The following is a 25,267-nucleotide window of genomic DNA, read 5'->3' on the forward strand; positions in this document are numbered from 1 at the left end:
CCAAGAATAGAAATGTATATGCATCTGGCATGCATAGGACTGGTATGATAATAAAAAGCCTATAAGAGTTGTAATGCAATGGGTGGAAATTAATGTGCGTAAAGCATACATATCAATGATACAAAGACATAACTTATGGAAACAACAATTCCATATTCGCCAAGCATACATATTAATGGTACAATGGCTTGACTCCTAAAAACAACGATCCAATGTATGTAACCAAATTACACTGTCTTTGTGAACGGTTAGTATATACGCCAAAGCCAGTTTTCTGTGTCATGTTTTGATATGAATCACCTTCATTTAATCATGTCATCTCTTCATATGTGGTTGTGGAAAAATATAGTAATGAGTAGTTCATGAAAAACAATTACAATCTTTAGGGGCAATTACAAAAAGCAGTTGAGGTCCCACTCTTCATTCTTCCATTTGGTGTTAACAAGTCCATTTGGTCGATCGAGTATTTGATATCTTCTTTGTGACTCATTGCTTTAATAATCTTGACTTAGTGCCATGTGTTCAGTTCAGTGAGTGAGATACGAAAAGCAGACCGGTTTCTGTTAAGAGCCCTCTTTGCATTGCATGTTTGCATGTGCTTGGTCTAAGACAAGGGAGAAGAGGTGTACAGGAAATGAAGCAGGAATCTCCATGCCTTAGACAGTATCCCATCATGCCTAATGGAGGCACTCTGCATTGCAGCAGCCATTCACTTGGCATGTCCAGGCCACACATATTGTGGATGGGGAATATCTGTCTTTGCAAATAGCCCACCAACAGAAAACATGGCTACCTTTCACTTGCATGAGCACTTGACACCCACAAGTGATAGAAATGTTATGTTTATGTAGATAAGAGCATGGTGATACAAGTATAGTCTCAAAATCACAGATTTCTGTGGTGCAACAAATGCAGGTAATTACAGAATGTGCAATTTATAATGGTGTAACCAAATGCCTATCCCCTGTATTTAAGAATTGATTCTCCCCCTTGTGGTCAATTTAAATGGGTGGGTTGAGGGCTTCACTAATCCACCCCATTAAGATTACCACTTCTCTGACTCCTCCAGTCACCATTACAATGGTTCCCAATCTGTTTTCTTTCCTTACAATTTAAATGTTGATGAAAAAATGCATTTTTCAGGATCAGGAAATTGTCCATCATTTTGTTATTTCTTTTCGTTATAACCAACTTAAAACTACAGAGGCCATTATGCAACCCAATAGAATAAAAAACATAGGATGCTGGGTTATTCATAGCATAAAGATGACTTAAGAAGGTCATGGTACACCAGGAAAAGTGGACTTTTCTTGGCATCAGCAAGCTTTAATAGGCTTAATTCTATTCATAGTTGGAATCAAAACTGTACAAAGCTGAATTGTGCTGGGTTAGGAAGTGAGCATTTAAATACTTCATTCTCAAATTGGTTTGACAATGTTTGAAAAATGGGATACAATTTAAAGTCTAATACTACAAATCAAAGCTACAGTCATGCTCTATTTGTGTAACATAATGTATTTATTTAATGTGTTATCGTTTTTTACAAAAAAGAACTTTTCACATAATTAAATCAAAAAACACTGCATATCAAACATATATTGCACTTATACATCCGCTTATGTATATAACCATAAATGAATACATAAAATCATAAAAATGAATTAAATTTTCGTCTGAGAAGTAAATCAATTATTAAACATTCTTCACTCACTTTTCCATTTTACCTTTTGCATCTTTCCCTGATTAGCTACACAGTGATGTTTTCAATAAATAATGCACATTGCAAGCACTTACTTTCTGGTGATCTATCTCCTTCACGATTATCACCCACAGCCTATATATTAAGAGCTGCAAACCCGTACTAACTGTGTTAATACATTGATGCCAAAAGTCCCAGTATTTAATATAATCCAGATTGTGGACACATTTCCCATAATGTTTTATATAGGTATTACTAAGCAGCAGACATTCAGTTAGGACGTGCTTCGCAGATTCTCTGATCTTTCTATTATTACACATTCTACAGAAGCGCTCCTCATTGGAAATCCAGCTCTCCATACCTCTACTATCCAACACCGGAAGATAGTCAATCCTCAATAGAAGTATAAACCGCCCAAGGTTGTCAGAAGGGCAGAGATTTAAGTATTTGTGGGGCCTCTTAAAAGTAAAGAGCACATATTGCACAAATGTATATTTTTTTCAAAGAATCAAGATATTCAAAATTACATTGCCAATTCCACAAATCCAATCTTTTACTCAGCCAATAGTTTATATTCACAAATTCATCCCCCCATCTAGGGGTCCAGGCATTTTCCCCAAACAGTGCTTCCATATTTCTTTTAAGTGACGAGTTATTATTTTCACTAAGTATACCCTCACCCATACTTACCAATTATTTATTTACTGGAGGATTCAGGGCTCTTATATATAATGCAGCACGCTGTTCAAAACCAAGGCTTTCAAGGAGAGAAGGCCTAATTCTAAACGCAAAATAGCCATGGGAATGCACTGAGGCAATCCACAAATTTTCTTCCAAAACGTACCCTCCACTATTTGGAGCTATTTTAGGTCAATATTAGTGAGGGCATCCAAACCGTAGATAACTGTAGGTATAATGCACTGCATCTACAACTGCCTAGCCCCCGATATAGAATAACCACTATGTTTTTGTGTAAATCGGTAGACCATTGCAGTTAACTGAGCTGCTTTTATCATCTGTGATTGGATACAACTGTCATAATTGCCCTTGAGGTCAAGTTTAACACGCAAATATACCTAATCTCCAGGTCATTAACAAATAGACGAGGTCGAGCAATCTTTGTCTTAGCAAAAACCATCATCAGTGTTTTATCATAATTGGTAGAGAACTCGTTAGTTTCGGCATATTGCCAAAGGGCCTGTGCAGACTTCTGCAAGCTGCTAAATGTGGAGTCTAGTAAGACTAGCTCATCCGCGTAAGCTAATACCACACATTTAGTGGTACCCACTTTAGGTTGGCAATTATGTATAGGCAATACACATTGGGGAATGCAAGCTACAAACAGGTTATAAAGCAGGGGCGCCATGACGCAACCCTGCTTTAACCCCCTGCTTTGCTTGATAGGCATGGTCATAGTACCTTGGCTGTCAGTTTAAGACTGGCTGTTGTATTGCAATGCAAAAGTTTCAAATAATACAGTAGGCCCGAGGGGCAGCCCATAATCTGCAGTTTTTTCAAAAGTAAATCTCTGTTAACCATATCGAAGGCCGCTTTGAAGTTGATAAACAGTAACTAAAGCGGGGGACTGTTAGGTTGTAATGCTTTATGACGGAACGAGCGCATGATAAAAAGGTTATGGGAGGTAGAATAACTGGTCCTGAAGCCGCTCTAGAATCTATCCAATATCGACTCTCTATCTACCCAGATTTGCAATTCTTGTAACACAAATGAGGCAAATAGCTTCCTAGTACAATCTAGTAGTGAAAGTAATCGATAGTTACTGGGATCGGTTTTCAATCCTCTTTTAAATACAGGCACAAGAATGGCTGATTGACAAGATAAAGGAATATGGCTGCTGCTAAGGACTTTGTCGAAAATAATTTTTAATAAACTAGCCGAAAAATGTGGATTTTTTTTCAACATCACGTTTGCTAGGCCATTAGGGCTAGGCACCCGTGAAGATTTAAGGGCCTTAATTTTAGTTTGAATTGCTGCTACCAATACCTTAAAAGGAGAGTTCCTGTGCTTAATATTACATTGCAGTCCACTCCTATTAAGTTCTGGGGCATTACGCTACCCAGGAAAAGCCTCCATTCTGAGCCTTTAATAGGATTAATCATGTGTTTTTCTATTGCCCTTAGCTTCACCGAGAAGTGCCCAGATAATACGCGTATTACGGGAGCAGAGGGTCTTAACAGTGTGTTGCCACAGTTTGTTTCTACAAGCCACTTTCTGGTATTTCAGCCATACACGATACTGTTGTTTCAGTTTCCTAGATGTTATAGCAAAAACTGAAAGAGATTTAGAAGACCTTTTAGCATGCCGCAAATTACGTCTTAGTGCCCTTTTTGCATCTCTAATAGACCTATCATATATCCCTTCTTCATTGCCATTTCTCGAGATCAAATTAACCTTCGACGTGGCATGTGAACCTGTGAATGAGGTGATCCAACTCACTATTTCCTCAATAGATAATGATTCAAATACTTTCAGACTCTTATCATTAAGTCCGAAGGCGTTTTCTCAGCTTTAAGAATATTTTTTTTGGACCAAATGGTTTGAGTTTTTGCATGGTTCACTGTTAGGTTACCTATCTCCACTACCTTAGTGGAAGCTTTCTGTATTTCCAGTTTCAATGAAAGCGGTCTATCGTCACTCCACTCATTATCGATAATAGACATATCATTTACCAACTCGGCTACATGACAACTAACAAAAATGTAATCTAATGTGCTACGTGCTGTTCCACTTTTCCAGGTATAGTTACCCGGATAATCATGATGAGTATGTCCATTAATGATCTCCAGATCCCAAATATCAAAGAATGTTAACCAATCACGCCCTGCCACATCCTCGATATTATGTTCCATAGTACTTAAGCGATGTAATGCGGGATTAGATAACACACCCTTACCACCTGTAACATAATGATCTATAGATTTGCAGGTTGGTTTCTAAATGAAACAGGAGTGTGTGAGCCCCTTAACTCTGGACGAGCATGGTTCAAATAACCTGTTCAATGGAATTACTACCACTCAGGAAGGTATGCAACCACGTTTCAGCTCACTTCACCCTTCACAGAGGAGAAATACCCATTTGCATATCTGTCTGGTCCCACATACAAGGGAAGTCCAGCACTGACATGCTAGGGAATTCTCCTCTAAACAAGATCACCAACAGCAACCACAGACACGTGTTTTGGCCTTTTTGGGGATCATCAGTGAGGTGAAGCTGTGCCTCTCTAACCACAGCCAGGAAGGGGTACACGTCTAGATTACGCTGGGTAATTTAGGGTGATATCTCAAATTCCTAAAAATAAAAATAAAGGTCTGGGAGTCCCTCCACAGAGAATGAACGTGGCTAACCGTTTGTGTACATTTACATAGATCATTTGGTGTCTTGTATCATAGCATGTAATGTCACCATGTAGCATGTGACATCATCGCATATGCCATTATGCCATTTTGAAATCTCGATGATATCTTCTATCTGCTCTAACCATAAAAAGCTCATTCAAATAACTCACCTGCCGTCTTCCTTTATCACACGAGGAATCCGTCGCCTTCCACCTCATGCACAAACCACCTCACAAAAGTGACTATTTGCTGATATCTGCAACTTAATCTCCTCTGCAGTTAGCACATGCTAATAATACCTTTCTCTGAGATTTTACTGACCCTGAGTCTCATGCCAACAGCCACACTCAAAGCATGCTTTTTGAACTAACCAGATTCTTGGATCTTAAGCAAATTGTGCTAACCCACACACAACAAAGGCAACACCTTAAACCTAGTGTTTACATCATTTCTTCTCATCACCTGGGTAGACCCTAACCCACTTAAATGTTCTGATCACGCTGCCATCCCATTGTCAATCACCCACTCGACCTCAGTGCACACAGGTCAAGCTAAACACCTCCTCATTCAGTGTTGCTTCTTCAAAATCTTCCCGGTCAATTAGCTAGAAGCAAACTCTGCAGATGTCCCCACCACAGGTCGTATCCCTAAAGGCAACTTTCACTCTATATTTGTGGACCCTCAAACACTTTGCTTTGGTTTCAGCATCCTGTCCTGTTTTTTTGCTAGTGAAGAACAGCCTTCAGCTGGACTCAACTAGGCTTTCGCTCAGTATTAAGGGGAAACTGGCATGTCTTTCAGGCTGTTAGTACTGAGAAACTTTATTTCTCTTATTCTTTCGACTTTGTAGCCACTTTTGGTAAGATTTTAACCTTGAGCAAAGTACATGACAGTACCATGCTTACTGCATTTGGCTCGTGACTGTGGCTAGTGTCCACCATGGCCGTGCCAGTAGGTCTTCTGTCTACTCCTTTGGCCATTTTGTCCGTTGCCTTCTCTCTGGCATTCGTGACCCAGGACCTCCTAATTTGGGCATGTAGTTGAATGTGTAAGACGCTTCTTTTGCGGGCTACTGCAGGACATGTGTGTGGGTGCCCAGGAAGTGGGCTGGGACAGTCTGGTCCCAATCCACACTCCTAGTGCCAGGATGTCTGGTGTGCACAAGAGCATGAGAGCCACAGTGGTCCCTCATTGGACCACTGCTGGCATGTATGAGTGGGGCAGATTTCCTCATTGGCCAGCTCGGTGCGAGCACTCACCAGAATTGTGGATATGAGTAGGGGACCTGAATGCAGACCCGCAGATCAGCAACAGGTTGACCTGTATATGGAGCCAAGTATCCAGAAGATCTAAGCAGATCCAAGGACTTTGTGGAACTGTGCTTAAGAAGTTTGGCATCCTGCGCCCACTGTTGTCCCGGTAGAGCCCTGCTTTGTGCTTGATCCCTGAACATCTGTGAAGGTGCTTCAAACCTTTGGAGTCAGGAGACCAATCACTCTCAATGTCTCCTGGTTGCCCTGCAAACAAGCTTATTCAGAATTGTTCTTGGGCCATCCAGTGGACTGTCCAGCTCAAACCGTGGCACCCATGCAGGAGTGTCATTGCATCTAGTTTTGCTTCAAGACTTTGTGGAGTCCTAGCTTGCACTGCAATGCCTTTTTTCCTTGAATTCCATTTTCCCAGCAGCTTTGGTCCACGAGAGAGAATGTTGCACCATATCGCAAGAGTTGGGTGCCCCCACATCACTATGCAACAGTGCCGGTCACTGAAGGCAGTTTTCCTGCGTGCTTTTTTGTGCCCTGAGACCAGCTGCATCAGTGTTTTCTTTGTTCTTCAACCAAGACAGGAGATACAGCTCCTTTTGCAAACCAGACCTGCACCTGCACCCAAAGTGCCTGGGCACTTTGAAGCCAAACCTCTGATGATCCGCCTCCAGACCTGCCAAGTTTGGACCCAAACCAAGCTAATGGCGGTGAGTAGTGAAGCTACTTAACAGTGGCCCCTGGTTCATCCATTACATTTTACAAACTGAAGATGCCTTGTGGTCCCTTCCTTGGCTTGGGTAGCCCCCGCTTCCTAAAGTCCTCCAAAAGTGAATAGCTTTGTTCAACAGAGCAGATTCTACCATGACTCTTGGAACCTGTTTACACACTTCAGAATCCTGTCCTTAACTTTACCAGCTCCTTAGAGAAGTCATGTTTTGTCTTATTGACACCCTCGCTCCAGCTTTGGCCGATTTCTGTAATCACTCCTTTGTCTCTGGAACTTTCCCTTCCCCTTAAGCACTCCCTTGTGCACCCCCTCCTCAAGAAGCCGACTGCTGATCCTACGTGCCCTGCAAACTATCACCCAATCTCATCATCCCTTTCCTGGGCAAACTCTTTGAAAAGCTGGCAATCTTCCAGCTTACTCTCCACACTAAATCTGTTGGTTGTCTCTATGACCATCAGTCTGGCTTCAGAGCTGCCAAAGGCATGGAAACTGCTCTCCTAAACATACATGGAGATCTGCTCACTAACCTTAATTCCAGCATTCCTTTATTTCTCATCCTCCTTGATCTTTCCTCTGCTTTTGACATGGTTAACCACACCATTCTGATCAAACGACTTTGTAACAATCTGGGATTCACGGATCAGGCCCTCTACCTTCTCCTCTAACTTTCAGTGTTATGCGGATTTCCTTCAGGCTCCCCTGAGCCTCCTCTCCTCCCTTGCTCATTTCTGACTATCTGTGATTCAGGATTGGTGCACCTCCAACTATCTCTGCCTTAATGGCAGTAAGACAGAAATTCTTCTCATTGGGACCCCTTCCCCTGCTTTCCCTCTCTCACTCTAGCTGCCCGCCTTGGTCCCTCTTCCTTTGCCTTCCTGTGAGGCAAAAAACTTTTGTGTCATCTTTGACTAGCCCCCAGATCTCTCTACTTTGCATGTTCCTCCCTCTGGAAAGCCCTCCCTGTTCCTCTCAAACTTGAGCCGGACCACCTGAGGTTCTGGAAGCAGCTCAAAACTTTTCTCTTCTCCTTTGCTTTCTCTCTCTCCTTTCCCTGTTGACCTACCTGGCCTACCTGTCTGCTGTACCGACTGGTTGCTTGGCTACCCTCAGAGTCTCACTGGGTACCAGGCTCTTTTCTTATCAGTCACCCTTGCACTGCCTCAAGACCTACCACGCACCTAGGGGCTGTAACTGTAACCCTACAGTCCCTTGTTCTCCCCGCACCACCCAGAGTCGCGCCGTGGCTGCACTTATTCAGAGTATTGCTGTCCTGTTTCCCCTCCCTTGCACCCCCCCTTCTCCTTGCACTTCTCATTCTCGCACTTGCACAATCTGAATGACACAAGGCCTATTAAGATTGTTTGTCTTGTCCTCCCTCTGTCTTCCCTCCCTTGTCTTGTCATGCCTAGAAACACTTGTGTACGATTGCCTGCCCATTTCCTTTTCAGTCTTTAGTAGAGTTTAGAACCTTATTACATTGAAATCAGTGATTGTATATATTTTACTTGGTGTGTTGCTTGTGTGATATTTTTACATTGCTTTTCATTCTTCATTTGTGTTTATTCTTGGGCCTAATAAATAAATATTTTTGTATACTTCTGTTTAATGGTTATTCTTTGTTTTTCACTGTGTGTGCTCTTAAAAAGACCTCTGATCACCCCCACTCCTCCTGTGATTTAGCCTTTACTGTTGTCCAAGCTACCTTGAATTGGTCTGGCTATCTCCCCAGAAATGTCCCCTGTTTCACTAACAAAGGTGGCCTCCTAAACTTCTCTTCACTAGAGTAGAGTTTAAAAATCCATTCTAACACAGGGAATGACTTGTTCCTCCTAAAATTATTGTTGAACAACTCTGCGATGAAACTGGTGGACAAGCAGGAACTCCTAAAAACCAGCCACGGGATGAACATACCATCCACCCTTTGGCACATCTACATAGTCTGCATGTGAATCTAGCAACAGAAATGTACATGCAATTATTTATCTCACTTAGCCTTTCAGGTGCATAATATGAAAAAAGCAACGTGAAGCTGATAGGAACATGGTGGCCTATTAGTTTTCTAGTTCAGACTCTGAGACTGCTTTGTCTATGAATGATGGCTTTTCAGGAAGATAGAACGCGGATTCAAGTTTAAAGCTCAAAAGATTGGCCTGGAAGAGCTCAAGATGGGCATTTGAGAATAACAAATTCCAAATGTAATTTCTCTCTAGATTTATGATGACTGAGCATAGATGCACTGAAGACTCTGGGCAGACATATACAGCACATAGACAAGCAGGTGATTACTAGGAAACCACCTATGATAGCCAGACCATGCGTTGATTCCCCATTAGAACGACTGTGCACTTCCTACAACTGTCCTGCAACCTTCATTCTGCTTAGCATTGTGCCCATTGTCTAAGAGGTATATCTTGCGAACTGAGTGGATGTAGAATTGCATTGAACATCTCAACAGATAGTTTGTTATTGAGTTCTTAAAGGGCATATTCTTGAAGGGAGGCATCTCTGCCTTTTTAATTAAGCGACAACAGGGTTACAGTTGCTTCTGTTCAGATGATGTGTTTCTTTTGGGAATCTGACATTGCTCATATTAGTACCCGGCAAGGGTCAACCAGAATGTAATAAGCATTCTGATTGGCCCTGGCCGGTGCATTACCCGGCCGGGAATCCCTTGGCTGAGATTCCATGCCTTTGTCCCCGGTGGGGGGCGTGGCAGCCCCTCAGCCAATGAGGAGGCTCGAAGCGGGCCATCCCTGCTCCGAGCCTCCACACGGCTGGAGGCCACCTTCGTCCCCCGCCGGGGATTCAGGTAAGGTTTTTTTTTTTTTTTCGTTTTTCCTCCCTCCTCTCCACCCTCCCCACCCTCCGAACCCCACTTAGCTTCAGATTTCTTCTTTTTCGGGAGCGAACGCGCTGGGAACAGTTCTGTTCCCAGCGCATCTGCTCCCGATGGCTGCCATGGAAAGGGAAAACAGATGCCGCTTTCCCTTTCCTGGCGGCCATTTCCGTGGACATTCTCATTTTTTTTTTCCTTTTCCAAAATGTAGCAGGGTTTTGGGACAGAAAAGAATGCTATTAGTACCCCTGTCTTGTGGACCGGGATACTAATAGCAATATGCCCCTCGCAGCAGGGGCATTACCGAGTCTGATAATGCCCTGGGGACTTCGTTATAACTATGGGCCCGGAGCATTACCTGACTCAGTAATGCCCCCGCTGCTCGGGGCATATTGCTTAAGTAACACTTCCCTACAAACATTTAAAAAAAGGATAGTATCAAAAATTCGGAATTGATTTCATCACTTCATTTCTTCAATTGACCAGGTTTTCGATTTCCTAAATTTCACATGCTAATACCACACAGGATTCAAGCAGCACATGTGTGTATCCTTCTCCAATTCCCCCTCTGTTGAACCCATCAACGACTATGGGAGACTCTAGAGAAGATGTTCATGAGGACATTCAAAATATTGTCCAAGAAATACAAACGTGGATTGGTCTAATGGGTGAAATTAAGGTGAAGAGGAGTAAAACATGACTTAAATATCGACCCAGTACTATAGATGTTACATGTAAGCAATGATGGAATTCTGACTGCAACAAACAGTGGTCCAAAAAACATGCAGTTTGCAGTCAACATTCCATTATGTGAAGCAGACGCATGGCCATTTCCAAAGACATACAATGGTTTGCCAACACAACTAGACACAGTGGAATTATATTGAAAAGCTAAGAAGCTAAATCTGAAGAGAAAAATAAAAAAAAAACGGAATTATGTGATGGGGATAAAAGTGAAGTCATGGCCCCTCCAAAGTTTTCCTAGTAGACATGAAGACCATCTAGAAAGTAGCCCTCTTTTCATACTTGAGTATTACTTGGCCATCCTTCGCTTGTGAACAGATTCCATGGAGAAGATGAGAACAAATGCCAACGTGGTTTATTGTGGGATCTCAACATAAATCAGAACACAAGGTGGCAACCTTCAACTTCCAAATGTCCTCCGACATACACATCTGTGTTTGTAGTGTTTTAGCCTATTATAGAAACAATATGGATGCAAAGCCAATTTAAAAGATATGTCAATCGTGGAATGCTTGGAAAAGAACACTTACTAACCCAAACCTTGCTTGTCAGTTGCAGTAACTGTGGATATTGGCCAAGAAGCAACATGAAAGCAATCCAAGAGTGGACACGAATGCCATTACTATTCTATGACTAAAAAAGAGCCCACAGCAAATGTGAACATCTGATTGGCATGGCCTGGGATGATATATACGTCAAACAACCACGACCAAATTGAAAAAAAAAAACATTTCTGCAATTAAAGTTGCAACCAACAACTTGAGAGGAACATAGATTGTCTCAAAACACTTGCATGGACTAGCATCTTCCACCCAGCATGCTCTTTGCAACCATGTATGCTGGCAGGTTAGGCAAGAAAACATTTTCTTAATAACAGGATGAGCCTCGTCAAGGTGACTGCCATGAGAGAGAACTGGAACTGGCAGAGGGCTACCCACTCTGCAAAACTGACTTCAACATCTGATACTGCACTGCCCATATTTCTTTTTTGCCTGTCATATTTTTTTGGTCATGTTAAACATACATTATTATGCATTGCCTATAAAAAGAATAAACTAGCATAACCTTTTACAAAAAACTCCCAATAAATCGAATGACATTTTGAATCGCTACATAACTGCACATGAATTTCAAAGTCATTCTTACCATAAAGGCATTATCAGCCCATAACACAGGACCAATCCTGCGCAGTTTAGAGTAATTCCACTTTCTCTCCAAATTATAGCAGTGTGAGGCCCTCAAATCTTGGGGTTTAGGATATACTATGGGATAATCACACAGTTGCACAATCTCGATAAAACGATTACAAGTCTCCAAATATCGTGAGCTCTCACCCTTAAGGGAAGCCTTCGATTGTGCTCATTGTTTCCTCAAACCAGATTCCCAGCCACCATTCTCGCATATCCAGTGTGATATTACATTTCCATTTCCAAGCTACTGTGACCTGGGCTGCCACAAATAAGTGGGTAATAAATTTGAAATGTTCACAGTCAACTTTTATAGGCCCCCTGGGTCCTCATTACCCAATAGAATTACTAACGGATCGTGTGGAAATGATGACCCAGATATAGATTTAATGTGAGCCAGAAACTCCTTCCAAAATGGCTGGATAAGGATACATGACCACCCTATATGGAATAGTGTGACCAGCACCTGTCCGTATCTCCAACAAGAAGAGGGAACTGTCTGATTGATCTTATGCAGCCTCACCGGGTGATATAGCAATGATACATTATTTTATATCCATTTGATTTCAATTGAACACACTTCGATGTCTGTGCAGCCCTAGTCTAGATATTAAACCATGACATTTCATCAGTAGGGAATCCCACCTCCTCCTACCCTTTAATCATATATGCATGAGGCGGTCCAAACCGACTTGCATTAAGGACCTTGTATAATGATGAGACCCTTCTAACCGTTGGGTCTTCTAGGAATAGGTCCTCCAGCTTTGTTCTTTCTCTGTTACCATGTCAAGTCACTCTTGCGTTACTAATCCAATGCCTCAACTGTATATACTCATATTAATCAGCCTCTGACAACAGAAATGCCTGTTTGCACCCTCATTGGACAACAAGCTACCCCCCCTCAAATAGTTGGCGTAAGCATTATAAACCACCCTCCAGGATGTAGCCCTGGTGGGAAATCCGGATTCATCCAGACTGCTGTAAGTAGCGATGAAAATGTTGTGAAAGCGTATTTACTTACTGCCCTATCCCAAAACATCATAGTTGCCTTAGTCGTCTGGAGCATTTTAATGAAACGGCGCCCGGTCCGCGGGGAGAACCAACACCACTCATGTAAGGGAACCCCCAATCCTGCTTGCTCTATTTCCACCCAATGTTTACCTCCCAGACAAACTGTATTACTGTCTAAAAGTGGGGCCAATTCTGCTACATATAGATAACTCTCCAGGTCCAGTATCCCCAAGCCCTTTTTCTCCCTGGTGTCTACCTTTGTATGCTGTTAGACTCTAGGAAACCTCCTGGCCCAGATGATTTTGAAAACATAAGCCTGTAGATCCTGTGTGGTCTTCTTTCGGATCATTGTTCTTCGAGATGTAAAGGGCCAGTCCAGCCAGAACTGCCAGGTCACATCCCTTCTGCACCCCAAGATATGTGTAGGCTTCATTTGGCGTCATCACTGTGGAGTAGCCTGGGACTCTCAGGCATGCAAGAAGGCTTAAATGCCTGAGAACTGTTTACCGGAGTGAATTGTGTAGGAACTTTGACCCCTGCAGGAAAACAAGGTGACATGTGTCATTGTATTCACTCCCATCTGCAAAAAATAGAGACCCTCATGGCTCTTGCTAAGACTTTCGAGGCTACTATTGAACAATAGCCTCATCCCACTTAATATGCAAATGCAGGTGACACAGTTTGAGGGAGGGGGCAGATGAACAACATGTAACAATGCATTAAGAAGAGTGTTCAGATCTGTAAACTTTGCAGGATTTGATTCAACAATAAAATGAAGTCACCATCAGCTGGGGAAGTCTGCGTGGAAAACTATGCCCGGCTGATTGTTTCCCCAAATAAACATTGAGTAAAAGGGTATTTTTTGTCTTAAAGGGATCCAACTAAGACAATTCCAACCTATGAGGCTGCCCTTCAATGGCATGAGTCCCATATATGATGTAGTATCAACAGAGCACGAGTTAGAAATGCAGCGCCGCCACGTTATTCATAAGCGACCGGATGGGAGGCGCGAACAACTATGAATCCTGTTCATAGTTGAAACTAAAACCCATGAGGACAACCTACATTAAAAGGCAGTGACAACATGTTGCAGGGGTTACATGTGTTTTTTGCGAGGGAAAAAAATGCATTTTTGACAAACCCAAAACATCGAGTGAGAATATTACAAATGTTTCTTTCGCTGTGTGTCCCCCCAAGCACCCCTATTATTTTATACTTTCCCCCACCTCCAAAACTACTATTTTCCACTACATTTGCACGCGTTTTTTTTTTTAATGTGTTGTTTTTGTTTTCGTTGTTTTGGTTTCTTTCAAAATTCATTCTTTGTTTTTTTTTATTTATCGAAAAGATCACTACATACCGTTGCAGGACCTTAACAAAAGGTTGGTGGTTCGACACTGCAAATCATGTCCTGAAGATGATTTATCTAATACTAAGGGCCCGATTCGTGGAATTTGCTACACGGTTCAAAGAGACGTTGCACTGCTGAAAAGTGACTTTGCACTGCCGACACAAACCCTGATTCATGCAACTGTGCAAAGTGTATTTTTGCAGTGCAAAGTCAGTGCAAAGTAACCAATGACTTTGTACTGACTTTGCACTGCAAAAATACACGTTGCACAGTTGCATGAATCAGGGTTTGTGTCGGCAGCGCGAAATCACTTTGAACCATGCAAAAAATTCCATGAATCGGGGCTTTAGAGTGTCGAGATGGGGTAACACAAAAGATACAATTGTATATCTGAAGAACCACCCATCCTTTTGGGATTCCTTATTCAATACACAGTCTCAGGGATATCACACCCAGTTCGCTTCTTGATGCCTAGTTACATACACAGGAATATTGCCCCCACATGGTTCATGCCCTCTACGTCTTAGGGATATATTATAAACTCACTCCCTTACAACCTCCCACCAGCAAGTATTCATCTCCCGCATTGTGTGCGCCTTGATATTTAAATGCTCCAGCCATGGCACTCCCCTACCAGCAAGTATTTCTTCTCACTTGCAGATAGTACAACTTTTGCAGAGGTATTCACAGCCTCTAGCTATGGCTCAGCAGACTCTCACTATAACCATATGAGGTAGCTGGTACTCAGTCTTGACAACCAGGGATGTTACACAAAACCACACATAATTGTGAAGAACGGGAGAGCTACTTTGACCAAATTACGTATGAGCCAACTAGATTTGTTCGGAATCATAAACGTCAAAATCTTAACACCATCCAATAACACAATCCAAGAACACCATGCTTTATTCTATGAAATTCATATTTACATTTGTTTCCTAAAAGTACATCTAATTATATGGGATACAGTGAACTGAACAGCCATATCAGATTCCAATGCAAATGACTTCTTACTAATATAGCCATAATCAATTGTGTGTCAATTTCCCAAAAAAACAAAGTAATGTAATGACTGCAATCGATTTCAAACTTCTTGCTCTCTAAGTAGTGGGGATTCTACGGAGTTAGTAACAATACATTTAATGTTTTCCCATGTGTCTGTTTGTTTCAATGTCACAGTACCGTTGTAACTTTTTTGCCTCACACTTTAAAAATTAAAATGAAAACCATATTAGGAGGTGTGCAAACTTACAAATGGCATAAATATATTGTAACATATTGACCCCGATTGAGATACTCACTTCTCCATTATTACTCAATTGCCAAAAGGCACAATTCACAATTTTGCCACCTCACTCAGTTTTACTCACAATTTGCTGTTTAGACTTCCGGCTCTTGGGATCGCCTCCTCCTTATGAGCCGCTTCAACCTTCCGTCCGTTCAGATTCCTGTAGAAGTCAGGAGGGGATTTCGTACAAACCGAGGGACCCGTCTCACCTACACTTGCAAGGGTTAGTTTAAAAACTATTTCCGCTATCTACAGGGACCTTCACGTCCTTTCAGCCGAATGGCAGAGGACGTTCGATATTGCCGGGAACCCAAAGCTTACTTAGGTCGATGGCTCTTGAACCATCCTCTTCACTATCACATGAACCGGGATAGCCAACCCAGCCCTTTAAGACGAGGTAGCAATACTTTAAGATGGATGGGGATGCAGAAGTTACTCAAACATCAATAATCAAAATGACTCAGGAAGTTGTCAAAGTTAATTGTATTATTATCAAGTATCTAAAACAGGGAGTATAACAGACATCAACAGATGTCTCATAGCTTGGTCTCTCAAATTGCTTCATAAAAAAACATCATACTTACAGTAAAAACTCGTCATTGATGACATTAACCTGTCTATTTACTAATATCATCCTATGTGGCAAACTCCAAAAACCTAGTGGCAAATGTGATCGGTTTAGAGGGAACATCTAGGTATACATTCCATACTAGTCTAAGCATATCATCTATCATCACCTCAGTGGTCTGCACGTCAATTAAGGCTTTGAACGTGGCCTTGGAAATGTTCTTTGCTCTGGAGAATACAAGGGAGTAGAGGCACGGTCTGTCTCTCTGCGTCGGTGTGGTTTGTCATGTGTGTCCAGTTCCATCCATTCACGTGACTGAAGACCCCAAACTTGAGCTCTGGTGTATTTAAAATACTATTTTTTAATAGACCTCTGACGTCTTCCTTGTTTTCGTCCATGCCTTCTGAAGAGGAGTTTCATTCTTTCACACAATTGTAACTAATGCCTGCTCTTCCCAGTCCGATAAGACCTTGGCTTCTTGCGGCTGATCCAGCCTCGCCTTTCTGAGATTCACTTCTATAATTTCATTGTTTTTCAACTGCGACACACTGGAAAAGGCCTTTCCTTTCTAGTCCAACTCTGCTATAACACATTGTGGAAACATCCATTCTTTACTTTATTCCTATATATGTATACGTTGGTGCATGCCACAATCTATTCACTATAAAACAAGCCTCAAGAATACTTTGTCTACTTGCGTTTCTTTTCATCTGTACATGGGTAAAATGACTTCATATTTTCAAAGTTTCTGTAGCATAAGTTTCCTCATCTCAAGCCTGAGATTTCACTTATCTTGATACTGTCTTAATGCCTTATAGACTATATTCACTTCTCTTGTCTCTGCATCTCTTCCATGTACATCAGTCTGGCTTTGTGTGATGTCACCAATCTGCTCGTTCATTCATTGGTCCTGCTTCTTCTGGGATTTCATTCAAATGGCCATCATACTGTCTCGTATGCAGGTATGGCTTTCTCAATGGGAGCCTTGCCTCCAAGATTCTCCTTTGTATCAGTATTTTCACTGGTACTGCACATGTCTCACACTCTGGTTCCCAACATATAGGCAATATGGGCAAGATCGTTGAGGTGGGGGTACTTGGCTCCTTCTCTACAGGGGTCTAATCAAAATGATCTCATTGGTGGATGCCCACCATTCCTAATTCGCACATTCATAGTCAGAAATAAGCGAGAGAGGACAGGAGAGGATGCAACACACAGCTTCAAGCATGTCACCATGTAACACTTAAAGTTACATAGCAACTTAGACATTAGGTGTGCTACAGATGCCAAGTAAAGGTTGAAGACCAAGGATCAAATATACGGTCATGGTCTTTAGGCCAATGATAAGTCTTGCAGCCGTAATTCGAATGACCTGAAGTGGTCTGAATTAAATAAGAAGCTGTTTCAATAGTACAGCCTACAAAGTACCATTGCTCTTCACACGTTCAGCTTCTAGGAAAGAGTAGGGCGATCCAAATGGGGTAAGCACAATAGGCCTGTGACAACATGCAATGTACACATGTATATGTTCGTTGCAGGAACAGGGTTTTCATAAGGGAGTCTGCAAACACCAGCACTGCGGTGCCCACTTGCAGAATAGTCACAGTGCATAAGATGACTTTCTGGTGCACATGGTGTACCTCACCTTCAGCATCTCCATCCACTCTGCCCACTTGTGAGCACACGTTCAAATTTCCTGCACGAGCATGGGGGCCGCCATGGCACCATGCTATGTCAATACATACATGTACTTTCTGGAGCATGAACATGTGCTTTCCTCCCCTAGATGGATGCAACATCTATCCAGCTATGTCCGATTCATTGACGATATATTTGGCATCTGGTCCGGTCCACCCGAGGAGTTACAGAACTTTTTCGCCATGATGAATGAGATGCATCCAAGGTTCAAATTCACTACGGAGACGAGTGATGTTAAAATTAATTTACTTAATGTTGAAATCTACACAAAGGAGCAGTCCCTGGAAACCAGAATCTATACTAAAATCACTGACAGAAACAGCCTGCTATTTGCGACCAGTTTTCATCCACAGAGAACAATTGTTAGCGTCCCATTGAGTCAATTTCTACGTTACCAAAGGAACATCCCGGAGAAATCTGAATATGAGTGCCAATCCTCACTGTTACAGACAAAGTTCAAAGCAAGGGGCTACAACCCTACACTCATCTCGGATGTGGCGGAGAAAGTTAAACGGATCGATCGAGAGACACTTCTTATACCAAAACCCCCCAACTCCAGCAATTGTTCCAGCAACCACCGACATTCGCATACAGGAACAACAAAGCTCTGCGGAATAGCTTAGTGAAAGCAGAGATCCAGACACCTCCAACAGGAATCACATTCAAGGGCACTGTACTGTGTCATAATTGCCAACACTGTGGCAATATAATCACGGGGAACAACATTACGCATCCACACTCAGGGAAATCAATCCAGCTCAAGCATTCCTGCACCTGCGATTCTGATAATGTGATCTATGCACTTAAATGCCCATATGGTTACTACTATGTGGGCATGACAACAAGGAAGGTGAAAACCAGGTGGATGGACCATAAGTCTAATATACGGACCAAAAACCAGAAATCCCATGTAGCCATGCATTTTCTAGAGGCCTGACACACAATTGCACAACTCAAATGTGTAATTCTTGAGCAGGTGAAAATTTGAAGCAGAGGAGGTGATATCGAAAGGAAGCAACTGCAAAGAGAAATCCTGTGGGTGGATCTAATAGGCTCACTCAGCCCTAGGGACATGAACAATGACTTTGACCTGATGTGTTTTGTATTAGGTTTCACATCAACTGACTGTACTTTTATTACACTGTAATGTCTTTACCAACTCCTCGGTTCACAGGAAACAAAGCCCTATGGGTGGGTAAGATGGGTACTAATCCAAGTGTCAGTTATCTGGAAGACATCATCATGTTGGTTGCCGGATGAAGAGGTTTAACAAATGCAAGTTGTACTTCCTATTGTGATGGCTCATTCCGCTATGTCAATATCTCTAACCTCCAGTGAATTATGATGATGAAGGGAAGAGGGTTTACATCAACTGACTGTACTTTGATTATACCTCTATGTCCTTACTAACCCCTCTGCTTATGTGCAAATTGTATTGTTTATTGTGATGACTCATGCCATTGTGCAAGTATGTCTAACCTCCAGTGAATTCTGATGTGATCGACTTATTCTAGATTGTGACCGGGGCTTAGATCCCGAGAGAAATGAAAGACTGGGGCTGGGTTATACATATTTCCTTGAGTTTGTCTCCTGATTGTGTTGAGGAAATGAGGTTACACTGTGGGCACCAGACACCGACTATATGTGACTGATGCACTTGCCTCAGTTCTGAGAGGAAAGGTAACATTGATGTCTTCAGATTCATATTACTCCCAGGATGTTAGTGGAATGAATTGAATCAATATAGCTATGAATCTAATACGGGATACCGAGTTACAAACAGCTGGGGCGTTCACACCAGTTCCGGATATTACCATCCACATACTATCTTGATGAACAGAGAGTGTTGCCTGACATATGCAGAGCTATGGTCTGATAACCGTTCCCATGTAATATGAGGAGCTATTGTGGATTTGATTTGAATATTTTGTGATATGATTACTTGTCCACGTGCGAATGTTGTAAACACAGGACTATTAATATTGGATTTGATGTGTTATTCACAATACTTGCCATATTGAATTGTAAGTCACTATTGTACCTGTGCTAGAAAACAGAATGATAGTCAGCGATATCATTGTATTTTTTATTTTTATGTGCTAAATGAGGTCAAGCCTGTAACGCTCACCTGACTCCCACGGAGGCGCTGGCCTGGTTCGCGCTGCTGTGACCTCTTCTAAGGTGATGCGCAGGGTTCGGAAGACGGACTGGACCGGGCCCCCAAATCTGGCTTGTCTGGCTCGCAGAAGTATCCTTGTGTAGGCGAAAATAGGGGATTCACTGTCTGCGGGGTAATGCAATCAGCCTCCCACTTTCCCCTCTCACCCTCCTCGAAACCCTTCTGTGATTCCTCGTAGCGTCTCACCTTAGGGTCTGGAAGGACGAGCTCTCTATCCTGCTTCTGATGCAGGGGCGCGTTGGTATCCCGTTACTTCACTGGATTTTCGGATTGGTGAGAACCAAACTTGCTTGGCTTCCAGGTAAGTTTTTTGATAAGAGGTTCCCCTTGTGTCCATGCATTAATGTACTAATGCTAGTGTCTTTTTCCCCATAGGGGCCGGGGTACGGAATGCCGGGGAACAGGCACCGACCCGAGATGAGAGGTGAAATCCTTGTAGAAATCAGGTAAGTTTTTAATGAGCGTTTTTTTTGGTAATGTCTTTTCATTCGCTCATTAACGCTGATGTCTCTTTTTCCCCTTAGGGGCCGGGGTCCGGAAATGCCAGGATGCGGCGCGGACCCGAAATGAAGAGGGAATGAATCAACAGGTAAGTCTTAACATGGAGATTTAGCTTTCCTTATTCCCTTCTCTCTCTCACCTTTTGTTCTGGTCTTTTTCTCCCTAGGCGCTGGGGCGTGACTGCGAATCCGGATGATCGGTGCTGAACATGGAGGCACCCAGTAAAGGTGAGTGGAATGCGGCGCTGCAGCGATCGACGCGATGAGCTTTTAAATAAAAGTCTTTCTTTTCAGGATTGTCGGCGAGATGTCTCCGGGATGCGGATTTAGCAGGTAAGGACTTTTCCTTCTTCTGTTCTCTTCTTCTCTTCCTTTGCAGGTGATCCAGGATGCTGGCAGGCGTGGCAGAAGTCAGGATGCAGGAGCAGACAGGGTGAGCGTCCAGCTGCTAGATGCAGAACCACGCGAAGCACGTGTGGCTGTTCGGGTGGGGTTTAAATAGCCTTGGAAGAAGTTCCAGGTATGTATCCTTCCTCCAATCAGGTATGTATCCTTCCCCGACCACGCCCGGATGGTAAATTAGTCTCACAGGTAAAGTAGTTCCTTTCAGGCCTCAAGGAGGCCGGGATCCTGCAGCATGGTCTGCATCAGGTAAGTGCACCCAAGCACTTCCATAATGAGCCTGGCGCCTATGGCGGCAGGACTGATGTCTTTTATGAGCCTGGCGCCATAGGCGCCAGGACACTGTCCAAAGGGCCCCTATATGGGGTTGCTGGGTCCTTCCTTGGGGACTGGATGTCCGCTTTCGGGGATGCAGGGCTTGAACCGGCTCCCCGGGAGCGGGCATCATGACAGCACTCCCCCCCAAGGCCCCTCCCAAGGTTGTTCCCTCAGGGGGTTTTGGTTTGTCTGGGAAGAGTCGGTGGAATTTCCTGACTAATCGAGGTGCATGCACATGGTCGCTGGGTTCCCACGACCTCTCCTGAGGTTCGTACCCCTTCCAATCAATTAGGTAGAACAGTTTTGACCTAAACATTTTTGAGTCTAAAATGTACTTCACTTCGAATTCGGGCTCCCCATCTATTAGAATAGGTTCTGGAGGTTTGAGTAGTCGGGTTCCGGGTACCACTGGTTTCAGAAGTGACACATGAAAAACAGGGTGAATTCGCATACTAGCTGGTAAATCAAGTTTAACAGCCACTGGGTTAATTATTGCCGTAATAGAATAAGGTCCCAGATATTTTGGGTTAAAAGTTCGAGGCCCTTTGAGTGGTAAATGTCTGGTAGCTAACCACACTTGATCCCCAATCTGATACGGAGGTGCTTCACTCCGATGTAGATCAGCATTCTCCTTGTATTTTCTCTTGGCTTGTTGTAAATGCGTAGTTGCCTCTTTGAAGGCTTGGGTAATTGTAGAATGCAGATGTTCTACTGCAGGCATTCCGAGGTTCTGAGGTGAGTCAAGGTTTGAGGTTCGAGGGTGATGCCCAAACAAAGTATAAAAAGGACTGTGGCCAGTTCAAGAGTGTACCGAATTATAATATGCGTATTCGGCTATCCAAAGAATGTCTTTCCAGTTGCTTTCAGATTGCTGTAACATACACCGTAAGTATTGCTCAAGGGTCTGATTTGTCCTCTCGGTCTGACCATCGGTCTGAGGGTGGTGACTGGTCGATAATCTTACGTCGATCTGCGCCATTTGACAACATTTGCGCCAGAAGTGGGAAATGAATTGGCTTCCCCGGTCAGAGATTAGTATAGATGGGAATCCATGTTGCCGAACAATATTTTTGAGGAATTCTTTGGCTAGGACAGAAGCTGAAGGTAAACCTTTCAAAGGAATAAAGTGGGCCATTTTGGAAAACAAATCCACAATTACCAGAATAGTATTGTACCCTGAACAAGGAGGCAGGTCCGTAATAAAATCCATTGATAGGGTGTGCCAGGGTGCTGGCGCTATGTCTATAGGTTGAAGGAGACCGGCTGGTCTTTTCTTTTGACTTTTATTTTGGGCGCAAACACCACAGGACATCACAAAATATTTAACATCTTTTCGCCAAGAGGGCTACCAAAATTGTCGTTTCACCTTTTCCTCTGTCTTGGCAATACCGGGGTGTCCCTCTATTAATGCATCATGATAACCGGAAATAACTAGTTTGTGTAATTCCTTATGTGGCAGGAATAAGCATCCTTGAAAATAAGGTAAACCATTATCTATGGTAAAGTCTGATCCCTTTTGTATCCAATCCTGTAAGGTTGTAGGGTCCAGGAGTTGTTTCACTCTGGCTTGAATGTCTTCAAGCGTCTGTAACAAAGTCATGCCTAGAATCCTCTGTTCGGGAATTATTGGTACTGGTTCTGAGTTTGTATCAGATTCTCCCATTCCAATTCGGGATAAGGCGTCTGCTTTGCCATTCTTGCAGCCAGGTCGATAGGTAATCACGAAATCAAATTCAGCGAAAAACAAAGCCCATCGGAGCTGCCGTGATGACTGAGCCTTGGCGGTTTTTAAATACTGTAAATTCCGGTGATCAGTGATCACTGTGATGGTATGTCGAGCGCCAAGCAGATAATGCCGCCAGGCTTTAAAAGCAGACTTAATGGCTAACAGTTCTTTGTCCGTGATTGCATAATTAACCTCGGGTGCCGAGAATTTTCTGGACCAAAATGCTACGGGATGCAGTTGGTTGGTTTCGGGATCTCTTTGGGACAGGACAGCTCCCATGGCTAGGCTGGATGCGTCAGTCTCAACGACATAAGGGAGATCTGGACGCGGGTGTTTCAATATAGGTGCAGAGGTAAACTTAGCTTTTAAATCCTGAAAGGCCTGCTCGGCTTCTTCAGACCATTCAAAACGTTTATTTTTCCTCAAGAGTGCAGTAATGGGTTTTACCACGCGTGAAAATTCCGGGATAAACCTGCGATAGAAATTGGCAAAGCCGAGCATGCTTTGAACCCCTTTTACAGAGCTAGGTGATGGCCATTTGAGGATGGCATCCACTTTTCTTGAGTCCATTCGGACTCCTTTGGGTGTCAGGATGAAACCTAGAAACTCGACTTCTGTGGTATGGAAAACACATTTCTCCAATTTAGCAAATAGTTTGTGTTGGCGCAGTTTTTCAAGTACTGCCCTGACATGTTTTCTGTGATCAGATTCCGAAGAGGAGTACACCAGAATGTCATCGATATATACGACAACACAAACATCGATGAGTTCCCGAAGGACATCATTCATGAAGTATTGGAAGGCAGCCGGCGCGTTACACAATCCGAAAGGCATCACCTGGTACTCGAATAATCCGTATTTAGTACGGAAGGCAGTTTTCCATTTGTCGCCTTCTTTAACTCGTACCAGATGATAAGCCCCCCGGAGATCTAACTTGGTGTATATGCAAGCGTCCTTCACCTGGTCAAGGAGTTCAGGGATCAGAGGCAGAGGATAACGGTTTTTAACCGTTATCTGGTTCAATGCGCGGTAATCGATACAAGTTCTAAGGTCGACTTCTTTTTTGGGCACGAAGAACAAAGCCGAGGATGCCGGGGACTTTGACGGGCGAATAAAACCATTAGCTAGGTATTGATCCAAATATTGTCTCAAATGCAGATTCTCAGGTTCGGTAAGGGCATAAATCCTGCTACAAGGGGATTGTGCACCGGGCACCAGATCGATTTGGCAATCGTACGATCTGTGAGGAGGTAACGTGTTGGCCTGTTCCTTTTGGAAGACGTCCTGAAAGTCTTGGTATTCCGGAGGTAGTTGCATGGAGGCAGAGGTTACAGATGCTAGATTAATCTTCAGGTTTTCTGGGTAGCAGGTCTGTGTACAATCCGGGAAGGTTATTCTCTTAGCTCGCCAATCAATTCGAGGATTATGTGTCTCTAACCAAGGGATTCCAAGAATAACCTGAAACTGTGGAGCCTTGATTACATCAAACACAACACCCTCCCGATGGCCGTCGGGACGAATAAGAGTCACCTCAGTAGTGGAATGTGTTATCGGTCCAGAGGCAATTTCAGTTCCATCGACTGTGGTGATGACATCTTTGCTGGTTTTAGGACGGAGAGGGAGGTTAATCATAGAGACCAATTCACGATCCACATAGTTTCCAATAGCCCCACTATCAATGTATGCCTTTATTGCATGCAACCGCTTAGGCTGTTCTGGATCTACGAGAACCATTGGCACAATGAAATGCGAGGTCTGAGAGTTAGTTTTCAAGCTCGGCAAGCGGACCCCTACACTTGTCGGGCGGAGTCGTTTCCCGAAACAGAGTCTTCATGGTTTTTATCAGCGGCTCCTACCGCCTTTCGGGGCGGTTTTGCCGGGCAATCTCGTAGAAAGTGTCCAGAATTCCCACAATAAAGACATAATTATAACTGCCGCCTCCTTTCACGTTCCTTTTGAGTTAAGGGTCCTTTAACCCCTCCAATTTGCATAGGCTCAGAGACATCAACTCCCTTGGGATTAGCATGGGTCTTGACCAACACCCGGGTCTCAAACCTGGACCGATCTGCTTTTCTGTTTTGAAGTCTGTGATCCAATTGGACCACTAAGTCTATATACTCTGTGCATTCTTGGGGCGGATTTACAACTTGGGCCAAGACATCTTTAAGTTCTCTGCCTAGGCCTCGATAAAACAACGTGACTCTTTTATCCTCTGGCCATCCCGTTTCTACAATTAGTCTATTAAAGGTTGCAATATAGGATAGGAGGTCCTGATTGCCCTGTCGCAGGGATAGAAGTTCGTCATCCAGAGCCTGCCCCTGAGAGTGTCGAGCAAATAACCTTTCCATGCTTGCTTGAAACCTTTGAAAATCACGGAGAATCGGGTCATCTTGAGTAACCAGTGGAACTGAC

This window comes from Ambystoma mexicanum, chromosome 4q (assembly GCF_040938575.1).
Source record: "Ambystoma mexicanum isolate Mex_15411 chromosome 4q, UKY_AmexF1_1, whole genome shotgun sequence".
Taxonomy (NCBI): domain Eukaryota; kingdom Metazoa; phylum Chordata; class Amphibia; order Caudata; family Ambystomatidae; genus Ambystoma; species Ambystoma mexicanum.